This window comes from Eublepharis macularius, chromosome 2 (genome assembly GCF_028583425.1).
Source record: "Eublepharis macularius isolate TG4126 chromosome 2, MPM_Emac_v1.0, whole genome shotgun sequence".
Taxonomy (NCBI): Eukaryota; Metazoa; Chordata; class Lepidosauria; order Squamata; family Eublepharidae; genus Eublepharis; species Eublepharis macularius.
In genome coordinates, this window is record NC_072791.1 from 147,471,456 (window position 1) to 147,485,427 (window position 13,972).

The 13,972-nt window shown below is 45.5% G+C and overlaps 1 protein-coding gene across 6 annotated transcripts in view; it reads left to right on the forward strand.

Moving 5' to 3' along the window:
• Nucleotides 1-290: 290 nt before the first annotated feature.
• SLC19A1 (solute carrier family 19 member 1) overlaps nt 291-13,972 on the forward strand; it is a 34,519-nt gene continuing 20,837 nt past the window's right edge. For 2 of the 6 annotated variants that reach the window (XM_054971543.1, XM_054971542.1), the window contains exons 1-2: nt 2,182-2,316; nt 5,101-5,156. The gene's annotated coding sequence lies outside the window, so the exon portion shown is untranslated. Of the gene's footprint in view, nt 446-2,181; nt 2,317-2,370; nt 2,597-2,642; nt 2,796-5,100; nt 5,157-13,972 lie in introns of those variants that run through there. The other 4 variants (XM_054971546.1, XM_054971545.1, XM_054971544.1 and 1 more) reach the window with 4 other exon arrangements.

Sequence of the window (13,972 nt, forward strand, 5' to 3'; positions counted from 1 at the left end):
TTAGGATTGCACTGCCTGGCTGGCTGGTCAATCAGTTTCCAGAATCGTAACAGCTGTCAAGGGCAGAGGCTTGAGGGAGGCTGGCACCTGCCTTCTAGCTTGTTCACAAGTAGCATAATTGGAGTGGAGTAACTAATTTTTTTTCACTGGTGAGGATGGGCTACTGCAGGGCTTGTTGTCAAAGGTTAAGTCCCTTTTGATTGGCTGAGTTAGCTGGACCTGCTGCAGGCGGCTGGTCTTAAAAGAGTTGTCTATTACTTTATTCTCCCTCTCTCTTTGGGAATACCCTTTCCTGGAGGAACCGTTGCTCCTGCTTCTAAATGCTATGCCACTGGTGGATTCCTTTTGCTAGCACCCTTTGTTTTTGTTCTCTGGACCTACAAGCTGAATCTCCCATTTGGATCCTCAAACTTGCTGAAAGCTGACATCTAGAATTGGTTTGCAAGTATATGATAGTCTAGCTAAAGTAGCTCGTTATTTTTTTTTTTGCTTCTCCTTCTTACACACGTCTATGCTTCTTTGTTTACATATTGCATTTTCTTTAATACATTTCTTTTAATTTATATTTGTGTGAAGTTATTAAGTGTTGTAACTTCAATCTGAATCCAGTACCTTAGCTAATTTACCACAAGCTACCTAATTATTGATGTTTTGTTGAAGGCTTTCACGGCTGGAGAACGATGGTTGTTGTGGATTTTCCGGGCTGTATAGCCGTGGTCTTGGCGTTGTAGTTCCTGACGTTTCGCCAGCAGCTGTGGCTGGCATCTTCAGAGGCGTAGCACCAAAAGACAGAGATCTCTCAGTGTCACAGTGACAGCCCGGAAAATCCACAACTACCTAATCATTCTCTTTTAATAAAGCCTGCAATTTGACTACCATGCAGGGTTGGTTTTCTTGTTAGCACCCAGAAAGTTTGAGGCTTGCCTCTTGGCTTTAAGCTGTGGGTTAGATAGAGGCTGGTAGCAACTTGCTATCCTGACCAGTGATGCTTTACTTTTCAGTCTTCTTTGGAATTTTGCTCTCTGCCACCACTAAAAGTGACCAGCAGCCCCCCCCCCAGGGACCCAGGCAGCCTTGCAGTCCCAGTACAAATCCCTGATGAGGTATTATTTCGAATTGCACCTATCTCATAAAGAACATAGCAGAGCTGGAAAAAGGATAGAAAAAGGTGGCCGGGATGATTAAGGGGTTGGTGCATCTTTCCAATGGGAAAAAAACCCCTAAAGACTCTGGAACATTTCAGTTCCGAAAAAAAAGACAACTGTAGACAGACATGATAGAGGTTTATATAATTATGCACGGGATATAGAAAGTGGATAGAGAGAATTTTCTCCATCTCCTATAAGACGAGAACTTAGGAAAACCCAGTGAAGTTGATGGACAATAGATTCCAGGCGGACAAAATACTCGAGAAATACTTCTTTTCTCAACTATTAATTAAATTGTGAGATTCACTGCCAGTAAACAGACAGAGTAAGGGAGGATAGATCTATCAGCTGTTACGAGCCATTATGAATAAAGGGAACCTCCACAGTCGGAGGCAGTAAACCTCCGAATACCAGTGCTGGGAGGCAACTTTGGCGCTGCGAAGCTGCACGCTCCCTCCCTGTTGTTGGCTGTGTTGAGTGAAACTGGTTGACGAACTAGACGAACCTCTGCTCTGATCCAGTAGCGTCTGCTGCTTCCCGACAAGTTCTTGTTCAGCCTGTTGAAAATATTCAAAAGTTCTCTCAACCAACCTAAATCGCTCATATGGGAAATTCCCTCGCCTTCTCTTCTCCTACTCTAAAAAGGTAAAAGTAGTCCCCTGTGCCGAGTCATTACTACTCACGGGGGGAGGGGGGGGATGTTGTACGACGTTTTCTTGGCATGCTTTTTACGGGGTGGTTTGCTATTGCCATTCTCCTACTCTATCATCCTTCAAATCTTTCTTCTACTAATAACTAGAGAAGATTGTACATGAAAACAATTTTAAGTATCTTCTTGAGTGAGTGTCGGAAAAATTCATAGCGGGCCTGCCTGCACACGCGCACCTGATTAAAAAAGAAGGAAGGTTTGAACGCATGTTTTTGTTTGCGATGCTTGTCTCTTTGCATTTTGGGGATTGTAGTTCCACCCGCCTCTCTACCCCGGGCTACCGGCAGGCAGGACTACACTTCCCAGTAGCCGCGGCTTCTTCTTCCTCCCGCACGTGTGGCAATGTGCTTATGTTGTTCGAGATGTCGTTTGCGGTTCTTGGAGCCTCAGGGTTGTGAGGCGCTTGCGCAACTTGGGAAGCCAGGTGCTGGATTCTTGCTGTGAGAGGGTTGAAGGCAGGTCAGTGTGCTGCAAGGTATAAGCCTTTCTCGAAATGTGGGGCGCGGAGGAATGTCCTGTGGGACAGCGGGTGCGTTCAGGGAGAAGCAAATATTTATGCCCCCAGAAAGAACGCCCTGCCTTGCAAAACGCTAGGTAAAGAGACAGCGAGGTGACCGACTGCTTGCTGCCCTCTCCGTAGCGCCTGTGTGCTCGTGGCAAAGGGAGTAAAGGTCGGGCCTCCGTGCAAGGCAGTGTGTGCGCTTTTGACGCGTGGTCGTGCTTTACTTGGCTGACAAAGGTAAGATATACTGGGGAGAAGAAAGGGCCTCTTCGTGGCGGTGACGCTGTTCTGACCCGAAAAACGTGAAAGTTAAATATCCGCTGGTGACTGTCGCTTTGGCGCATAAGGGACGGAAACTCCGGAACTTGTGCTCGTTTAAGCCGTGAAAGGTGGAGCCCAGAGATCCATACAGCCGAGTGTGCGCGCGCGGCTCGCAGTAAGACTCAGAGTACTGTCAGTAAGAACCACTGTGCAGTTGTTCTTAGGCGAATAGTTGGGGTGTTTCGTCCCATCAGAATGGACCCGCTCTGACTGAAGCTGTGCATGCTTGTGTCAGTGAAGAGTTTTTGTAGGGAGTACGTGGTAAGGTTGTTGGGAGCAAGTAGGTCAAAGCTTGGTGGTCCTGTCCTCCACTGGTTGCCACTTCAGCAGTGGTAGTGCAAGCCTTGCTGCCCACCAGTAAAGACCAGAATAGGCTTGGGATGTAATTCATTCCCTCTTTAGAGAGTGTATGGATATCAGTCTGAACTGTTGATGTACATGTTGAATAATTTGAGTAATGGGAGTATACGGCTCTCCTGTTGTCTACATGTACTGAGGGTGAGGGTTACAGCCATAGCTGTGACAAGACAAAATTCTCATTTCCCTGTCTCGTGATTAGTGCATGTGTTCTCTGTAGAGTTTTGCTTCTCTTTCCAAGCAGTAGGGCATAATTTACAAAGACAAGGCTTGATTGTAGTAGAGCCACTTCTCATGACCTGGTATGTGATCAGCTGACTACTGTGTATTTGTGTGTGTAACATTGCAAACTAGTAACCTACTACATTGTGACTAGCTTACATGGTTCCCCTACATTTTGCTTAGAGCTGAATGTCATGCCCACCATATAAACTACAATTCATATTAGGGATTTCGGCACATTTCTCACTCTTGCAAGGGTCAGAATTATTTTTCAGTGCAAGGGTCATGAAATATGCTATACAGAGAACAGTGGCATAAATACATTTTGTAATGGGCAGGCAAGAACCAAATTCCACACCACATCTGCATAAACACATATTAATGCAATCTGTTAACATTTGAAATTCCTCTGAAAGTTTCTTAATAAGAGAAACTATACTTCATTAATAAAATATTAGGCACTTTCAAAATAAGAGTCTGATTATCTTACTCAATAGATTACATGCTTACAGCTAATGTAACATTAATATTGCCTTAAGCATCAGGAAAATAATGAAAGCAGTTGATTAAATGGTACTTCCAGTGAAGTCTGATAGGTTAAAGCAGTTTTTCATGCACTGTATCCGAGTTCCATCCACTAGATAGGGACAGAACATATCCTAAATCTCCCCTCATCAGCAGACCCAGAAAGGTACATGTATGCCAGTCTTGTACCTCTATTGCACCAACACCACTATTGCACAGACATTCCATTAAACTGACCTGACTGCTGTATTGATGCTGGCACGAGGGGCAAAAATCGATAGTATTTGAGACGTGATAGCGTAGGAGTAGGCCTCAGTTAGAACTCTCTGCTTGCTGAAAGGCTGTGCTCTTAGGTAGTGTAAGTAAAAGAAGCCCAAGATGACTGTTCCCTGCGTCGCTTCCTATCTGCTGCAATGGAAGATAAGATGCTGATTAATTCTGTAGCCCCAGGAGTATATAAGCCTAGCTAGGAATCACAGATCTATCAAGATGCATAATACATAGCTCTGCTGTTCTGCCTGTGTTTAGAGCACTGGGGTGGTAATGATTATAGCAATTCTTATGATGGGGCACTCTTTACAAATGGAGCACTTTGCACATACTGCTGTGGTTTGCAACAGAATCAGAAAAGTTCTCTCCTTTGGGACAAACACCCTCTAGGGACCTCCACTCCTGCAATTAGAGATGTGGGGGCAAGGCATCTCACTGAGCTGTAAAAGGGAGAGGGTCCTATACCTTAGTTTGTGACTTCTAAGCACTGGCTATCCTCTGCTGACAACTGAAGGAAACAGATGGATATGCCAAGCACTCAAACAGCCATGGCCCAAAGTCTCCTTATTTATTTTACTTTATTTGTACCCCACTTTTCTCCCCAGTGGGCACCCACAGTGGCTTAATAGTTCCCCTTTCCTCCATTTTATCCCCCAACAACCCTGTGAAGTAGGTTGGACTGACAGTGTGTGTGACTAGCCCAAGGTCACCCAGCAGCCTTCTGTGGCCAAGCAGGAAATTGAACCAAGGTCTCCCAGATTCTAGTCCGACTCTTTAACCACTACACCATGCTAGCTCTCTTTCCTTCTTCCTCTTCACTCTAAGAACAAACTACATATATTGGCTTAACAACCTTCTGTTACTCGGTGTGCTCAGGGAATATGCATGCATTGTGCAGGGAAGGAAGAAGGTGGGGTTTCTTGGCTCCAAACTCATAAACACCTGCCTTACACCAAGGAAGGCATTGGGAATATAGCCCCGTCAGGTGCCCCACTCCACTAGTTTGACCATCAGTATCAATGATTGTGACCCTTTGTTTCTCCCAGGTCAAGGAGCAAGTCGCCCAGTAATTGGAGAAAATTCTGCTGCATACAAGGATTGGGTGAGTAGTAATTTGGTTGTGGTGTTTTTGTTCTTTTAGGTCTCTGCTGTCTCCTGAAAGTACACAAAAGTAATGGGTGCAGCTGTATTCAACATGGGAGTGATGGAGAAATTTGGAAACCACATGGCAGATGGGACAGCAAGGACAAAGGCATACGGGTCCTGTGTGGGAAAAAATGGTTGGCGCTGAAAGCCTCAGTCCTTTGTGATGCTGTCAGAATAGGATCATTGACTGATGCTGTTTATTAAAGCATTACTGAGCTGCATCTGTACTTTCATGGTACTTACCATGTTTGTCATATTGTAAAGACAGCCACCTGGTATTCTATACCACAGCACCCCATTGGTGCTATAGAATCATGCCCTGAGCCATGCAGCAGCAAGGATGATACAGCACCTACCCTCCTGTCTCTCTCTAATTACTGATGGTGTTGTGATAAAGCAAGCAGTGTAGTGGGATGAGGGGAGCAAATTGGGCAGATTTGCTGGACTACCCCAGTTACTGTCAGTCATTCAGCCAAAGATAAGGGAAGTATACTTGGAAAGAATGAAGTGGGGTAGAGAGTGAGATCAGCTAACAGGGATATATAAATCGGGCAGTTACCTGAATGGGGGTCTCTTTTGCTTTAAGTATGTGCTGCTATGTACTATTTGTTGCTTTAAGTATGATCCTGTGGCATAGTTCTGTGTTGATTAAGGTCAGTCTTAGAATTGCTTACACTCTTTCAGCATTTCTTCAACTCTTTATTGGATTTTTGCTGATATGTCTTTGTAAATTTGCATTTATATATCCTATGGCATTGTTTATGGAAATATCCTTGATAATGAATGTACTAATCTAACACTATGTAGTCTACCTTGAGTCTCAGTGAGAAGGCTGACTATAAATAAATTAATAAATATTCGCTATGGAACAGAAGTTAGGTTCCTATATGTGTAACACTTCCAAGCCCTTTCTCCTGGATGACCATTTCCAGGGAATGCCCCTTTGTCTATTAATCCTCTGCTGATCCACTGAGCTACAGTCCTCCATGGAACTTCCTTTATCCAGTCTATGCAGTTTGGTTTTTATAGAGTTGGGGAAGGGAAGAACTAGGTCCTTGAAAGTTACAAAGAAGTGGACCCTCGTTGTGGGCTATTCCTCTGCCTCCTCTAATGGCTGTCTGGTGTGAATTCTACTTTTGCTTCCTCTCCTCTGCCCCCAAACAATTTTTTCTGGAGAACCACCGAATGGTAGAATGCATCCAGTAGTAATGCTGTAACCATCTCACCAGGGTGGGACTTCAGTCCCCATCTCTGGACTCCCTTTGTAGTGACAGGTGCTGTTTACTGTTGTAATGTCACTTTTTCCATATGGCCCTCTACCTTGGAAAATGCTTGTTCATGTTGTGTGAAGTGTTATAAAGGGAGAGAGAGAGCAATGTTCTTATAGAAGGGTTCATTCCCCTAAACAGATTCCTTCTACTCACTGAATGATGGGTTGGCTTCCTGTTAGGAGCTCAACTCATTTTCTATTGCTGTCCTTGGTAGTTTTTCTGGGAAAGCAGTGTTTACTAGCTTTTTTGGTCTATAGACCGCCTGGAGAATTGAACATCTGACTGAAGGAAGGTTTGGAGGGTGTAGTTTCAGTTCTTATTGCTGATATCCTTCACATTGTATATACAAATTGTGTAGAGAGGGTTCTGTGATCTTTCTCTGACTACCTGTTTTTTGTTGTGTGGGAAAGGATATGTGCAATGGGTTCCATGATGTCGTGGGCACCGTGTGTCTTCACCATGTATTGATTGCTGTGACTTTTGTGTGGGTAAGTGGAAGCATCATTGTGTTGCCAGGAATGGGTCTCCTTGTGAGTAGGGGGGAATTAGCGGCAAGAAAGATGGCTATGCGTGAGGGGTAACAATGAGATCTTCACCAATTCTTAATATTGATGCAGATATCAAATTTACTTGGCAAGGGAATACACTGTATAAGTTTTTTAGATGTGACCATATATAAATATACAGAAGAGGGATTAGCTATACGTCCCTTCAGAAAAGTAACTGATAGATGCATTTTTCTTCGTTTCACCCCAGTCATTTAAAGAGAAATATTCCAGTGGGCCAGTACTTAAGAATAAAGAGAAATTCCACTAGATTAGATGACTTTAAACATGACAGTAGGTTTTTGGATAATTCTTTTGCTCAAAGAAGCTACCCACAGACTGTAATAAAGACTGCTAATATGAGAGTAGTTTCCACCTCCACCCCCCAACGTGATTTACTCATGCTTAAGAATCATGCCATTGATAATAGAATTAAGTGGGCATTAAACTTTACTACACTAGTACCTGCTATTGGCAATATTATATGCAAACATTGGTATTTGGTAAACAGTATTAAGGGATGCGAGATCACCCCTTCCATCGGATATTGGAGAGCTAGAAATCTAAAGGACATGTTAGTGAAATCTGAATATAAGGACGTGGTTCCTGCAAGGGAATCACCAATTGGACATTTCTCATGTGGGGATTGTAACATTTGTCAGATCACAGTGAAATTGTCGGATATAATTAACCCAGTTACAGGAAAGCATCTTTATTCTCGGTCCTTTTCTACTTGTAGAACATCAGACGTAGTACATATCATTCAGTGTAGTTGCCCTTTAATTTATGTCAGCAGTACTTCACACCTGTTGAAGGTGAGGATGCAGGAGCTTATCTCCCGCATAAAAAACAAGGGAACTGAGGCGCCTGTAGTGGAACATTTTTTGCAGTGTCATCATTCAGCCCAGGATTTTAAAGTATCAGTTTTGGGGATTATAGAAACAGCTATGCAAGGGGAGAATGTAGAGAGATTATTGCAGTTAGAGGCACAGTGGTTCTATCGGTTTAACAGCTTGTCTCCTAATGGATTAAACAATGAAATAGATTTTTCTTGCTATTTGTAACATAATGAACAATTGGGACTGCGGCACCTTTAAATGAGGAAGACAGATTAAATAATGGGCTTGTAAACGTGTCTTCACGGCATTCTGTCAGCTTTGACCGACTTGGTGATGAGCTATTGTATTGTCTGCGATCTGTAAGTTATTGATACCTTGTTTCCTATTGTTACTGTTAAATTTGTATCAAGAAGCACACAATACTGTAATTTTTTAATGTTTTTATTGCATTTAATTAAATATCAAAGCCTATGAAGAAGTCTTGATACGAAACTGGAAGTTGAAAATACGCTGGCAAAACCCATCAGCTTTCTGATGTAATATTTGGCTTCAGTACTCTTCTATTTTGCAGCAAACTGTGGAAGCCACTTTTATTTTATAACAGCAACACGACCTACAAAATATTGGAGAAAAATAATGGATAACTACCAGTTTGCTGACTTTACATCCTAATAGCTATTTATTACTATTTATTATTGTGTAGTGTATAATGGATTGGCTTGATTGTTAGGCATATGAATTCATTGTTATTTATCTGTTTATGTATTTATCTATTTATATATGTATTTATTGCACGTGGGTTTCTTTTTCTGGCAGGTCCCCTGTGGGGATCTCTGCAAGTTTGTCTGTGCAATGGTTTACAAAGAGCTGGAACGGATGAAATAGAGGGGTTTCCCGGGGTGTAACAAAAAGATTCCTCCTCTCCTGAAGCTCTGTGAACGCACTTGGCTACGAAGAGGCTACGTTTTACAAATAAGTCCCACTGGTGGAACCTGTATAATCTTTGATATACGGAAGGATTCTGGGGGTTCGCATAATACCCCGTCATTTTGCGTGGCAATTTTTCATTTGAAGCGCCTTGCACTTGGCAGCTCCAGTATGGTATAGGCAATGGAGGTTTGGGAGTAGTTGGCTGAGGGGCAGCATATACCATAAAAACAGAGAGAGAGAGCACACAACGCAAGAGAGGGGAAACGGCATCCTTACCTGTTCTGGCAGCTGTGTTGCTTCACTCAACATCCTTCCTAAGGGAGAAGAGGCTGTCTAACATTCTCTCTCTCTCTCTCTCTCTCTCTCTCTCTCTCTCTCTCTCTCTCTCACACACACACACACACACACACACACACACACACACACACACACATTATTGGAAATTTGCCCACTTGTGGGAGGGGCTGTTTCTCTATCTTCCCCCCTCCCCTTGGTTTCGGAAGACTGATGGCAAATTTCCCATCATAGGGCTAAAAATGTTTCTGCTAAATTCACAGTCAGCAGGTCGGGCATGGGGCTTAAGCAAAGCTACCTGATCGGACACCTGGGGCACCTGGAATGGCTGAGCGCGCGCGCGCACACACACACACACACACAAAAATCATGACTGCACAAAAAGGAATGGGGGCTGTGGGGGACTTGAACTCAAGTCCCTTTAAGGCAGCTTTTCCACCTTTGGGTCAAGGCCATTCCAAATGCTAAAGTGGGCCAAGGGGAAGACTTTCCGCCAAAGTAGGTCGAGCGTTTTCAGGTTTCCAAAAAAGGAAGGAGTATGGAAGTTTCTAAGTGGAGGTGTTTTGCTTGTAATGTTGCTGCAGGGGAGCAAAACCATGATGGGCTGAATGGAGGTCCAGGGACACATCCAGGGATCCACCAAGATCAAGGCAAGTACATGAAGAGTGGCTTTTAAACTTTGCACATGCTCAGAGGCTAGAGTGAATTCTGTGTTCTTGGGCATGCAAGCTGAGGCAGGAATTGAAGGCGGTGGTGCCTGATAACTTGTTTCACTGCCTTTGGTGGGGTTGAGAGCTGATTCAATCACTGATCGTTCTTCTAAAGCAGGGGTGGGGAAAGACCGGCCATTTGGACTGGTCCGTGGAGAGCGGCGGAGCTGTGGGCGATCCCCCCTCCCCCCTCCCACTTACCCACGCGGCAGGGTGCATGCTCCCTGGGGTGCCCCCTCCCGGGGGGGGCACACTCCCGCACCGTGAGAGCAGGCGGTGGTGGCAGTGAAAGCAGGCCACCTGCTGTTGCCAGCACTGCTCGCCACCACTGCCAAGAGCGACCCGCAGTGCTGGCGAAAGCGGCCTCTGCCACCGCGGCAAGAGCAAGTGGCAGTGGTGGCGACAGTGGGGGTCACTGGTGCTGGCGACAGAGCTGCTGCTGCTGCTGCTGCCACCGCAAGTGGACCGAAGTGGTGGTGGCAGGGAGAAAGGGGACACAAGCGCCCTTTCTCCCGCGCTCATGATGTCGCTCCTGGAAGTGACATCATCACGCACACATGCGTGCAGGAGAAAGGGCCCTCCCCGTGCTGGACAATATAAAGTTGGCCCTTTGCAGGAAAAAGGTTTCCCACCTGTTCTAAAGCCTTTATTCTAGCCTCAGTGATTTTCTGGGGGTCTAAGAGGTTTTGCATCAGGGTTTTTAAAGTGGCACTTTCAGTTTTCTGTGGCCATTTCCACACATGTTGAATAATGCACTTTCAATGCACTTTAGTTATCCTTTAGAAGTGAATTTTGTGTTTCACACACGAAACCCCAGTTCCAAATGATTACTAAAGAACGTTGAAAGTGCATTATGCAACGTGCGGGAAGCAGCCTGTGTCTCTTGCTGAATCTGCATTTTAATGAATTCATTCTGGAGCTTCTCCTTTCTGCAGGCAGCTAATTTCTCTTTAAGTTCCTGATTCTCTTTGTTACGCTTGCTTATTTTTAAATTCTGTTTCTTGTTTAAGCGTGTCAGTTCCTGGATTTTATTGTGCAGCTCTGCCAGATCTTCCTTAGGGGTACCTGGTGGAGTTTGTGCTGGACGCTGGGTGCGAATCACCCCTTGAGATTTTTCCTTCTTTCTTGAGTTTCAAGCTATTTTTGGTTCCCGGGGGTCAAAGGCTAGCCTCAACCTTTGGTCAACCTGAGGGCAGTGAACTGAGAAGAGTGTGGGATCCCCGAGCCTCCCATGGTATCTTCATCCCGGCCAAAATTCATGTGGTTTTCCTAGTTAATATCTCTCGCCGTTCATCATAGTCCCATTGTATTCAGAGCGCTCTGGGATGAAGATACCACGAAACAAGCGGATTTATTAGCTGGCAGGCTCGTTACCAACTGACCAAAGTCTTCTGGCTCCTTGGAATACTAGCCGAGACTGGCTTCTCCGGCTGTTTGGAGCTTTCAATAAGAAGACATCTGCCGTTCTCTTACATATTTCATCTATGGGAACATTATACTTGAGGTTCTTATTACTGTGGACCTTATTGGACATCTAAATTACTGTTTGGACATTGACTAGTTAGATCAATTGTTTGCATATTCATTCTCTGACGATATATGAATTTTGTAAATTAATATATTGTGTTATGTATGTTGGAGCACTTGCACTTTAATTACAAAGGTCGTAGCATACACCTGGTAGTATATTTGGGTTTCTCAGGGTGTTTCCCTTGCGTTTGCAAGTATTGTTTTTGAAACCCCTCCTTCTGTGGTTGGTTTAAAAAGGGTTCCCAGCCAGCAGCGGCTCTTCCATTACTGTGGCCACTGGATGTGAATGCTGGGAGGGCTGTTCTCAAGGGCCTTCAGGAGGGCATTTGGGAGCACTGAAGCGGGCTGCTTATCATACTGGGCCATGTTGGCGCCAGTATCCCTAAGCTGGGTCCAGACAGTGGACCTATGTCCATCCCATGCCGGAGACAGGGACAAGTGGGGCTCTGGAGGGGCACTTGGTTTCTGCCATTGAGCAGCGGACCAGGGGTAGCTGACGTATCCAGGGTTGCCCTTGGGAGGGTAGTCAGGCTCAGGCTGCCTGTACCGTGGGGCAGGTTCAGGATTGAGTGGCAGTAGCAAGACAGGCTGGAATTGGAGCCATGGTGCTGGCTTCCCCAATTGCGGCTGTCTCCGTCGGCAGCATTCCAGTCCCAGAACTGATCTCTGGGGTGGTCCCTGGGGTAGTCTCTCAGTGGTGATCCCAGGGAAAATTTCTGTGGTGGTCCTCGGGGAAATCTAAGGGCTGGTCTCAGTTCCCTCCCCAATTCCCTCAGGGCTGGCTATAGTGGTAGCCTCCCTCATTCCTAGGCTGTGAATGGGGGGCATTATTTGCATAGGTTACCGCTTGAATGGGCTCTGGGCGTTTGGATTCAGGGTTTTTATGAGGGGCTTTTGCATGAAGGGCGCCGGTTTCCCTGAGGAGGTCTGCGACCATCCTAATCTTTTCGGCAGTGTCCGGCCAGGCTGTGTTGGCTAAGTCTATAAGGCGCAGGGTTATTTTAGTTTGGGCATTTAAACCTGTGTAGAGGACTTGTTGAAAGGGGTCATGATCAAAATTGTAGATTCTTGAGTACACTCTAACCTCGGCTATGACTGCTAGAAGTTTCTTTCAGGCCACATATGCTTCTGGGTTTTCTCCTGGGGCTTGGCATTCCATAATAAATAAGATGTCCATGGTCTGCCCTGGCTAGATCAGATGGACCATTTCCTTTAACCAAGGTTCAGCTTCTAGGGAGTTGAGGCCTCAGGTGGCAATGATGGCTTCTTTGGCAAGTATATCAGTCCCAGATGCCCATAAACGGGTGATCTGTGTTAGTCGGCTCCCGTGGTCATTGGATGGGCGCTAGTGGCAGCAGTGAGCCAGCTAATTCCGGGTTCTTTGTTTAAGGGACCAAGTTGGGCAGCAATGCTCTGGGCTTCGGTAGAAGTCCAGGGAACCTTCTCTGTGATCTGGAGTTCACGTTTCCCATTTGCAGCATGCTTCTCTATAGTTCTTACCTTCCCTGGGGTAAGGGGAGCGGCTGGTTCTTCTTCGGGCTGAGTATTTAAGGGCGCTGAAGGCAGGGCATCCTTCAGCAAGGGCTGGAAGGAATCAGGGCTTCGGAGATCCAGAAGGGTCACGGGGTGGACAGAGGCTATCAGGGCGGTTTGGAGTCCTAGCTTCTGCTTTAAGGAGTGGATCTCTTGCTGGCATGCATCGTGGCTAACTTCTGCGCGTTGCTGTCTCGCCTGTCCATCAAGGAATTGGGCAGCCTGTCTAGCTTGATTAAGTTGCTCCTGGAGCTCGGCTACCTGAAGCTCGAGTTCTGTAACTTGAGCTTGGGCTTCATTATGTTTTTCTTCAATTTTCTGGGCAGCTGACGCAAAGGTATTTTTATCTGCTAACGGTTTGAATCTTTCAGCCCTCAATTTGTCTAGTTCAGTGGCCTGATTTTTAACTGCTTCCTGTGCTTCTTGTGTCATGTTGGCACAGTCATTAAGGGCGATCCGCAATCCCCAGGCTGCACAAGCATCTTTCTTCGAGCTTCTAAGTTTATTTTCTTCACATTGTTTCTTTAAAGCTTCTCTCAGTGCTATAATGGGATTTGGGCCTTTAAAGGATCCCACCTCCCAGGGGTTCAGACCCCGTTTCACAATCCAACACTCAATCTTGTCCAAGCTTGAGCTCTGCTTGAATATTTTTGCTTCCTCTTTAAACTGGCATCTTTCCGCAATGAAAAATCTAGGCAGGAGAGGATCCGCACTCCTTGGCCGAGAAGCCCCTGCTCACACTACACGAACGCTTAGCCCTTAGCAATTCACACACCACTGCTGGCTTCTTCCCAGGAGTGAACCCAAGCAAAACGGAGCAGATCCCGGGATGGGAAGGCTTATCCTAGCCTTATAAAATGGAAGGGAGGGCGCGTACTCCTTGATCAGGAAAATTGCTAACCCTATTTAAACAAACTCTGCAGCCTGGCAGCTGATTTTTAAAGCTATTCAGCTCAGCGGCCAAAATTTAAAGTCACGTGGCTCAGTTTTAAATTCTTTCTGCGGCTTTTAGAGAGCCCCGTCCCGACCTCTAAACAATTGGCAGGGAATCTTTCCCAATCTCTAACAGCTGGGTACTAACTTTTACAGTGGAGGGGGCTGAGGAAAGCTTTTCCTAACT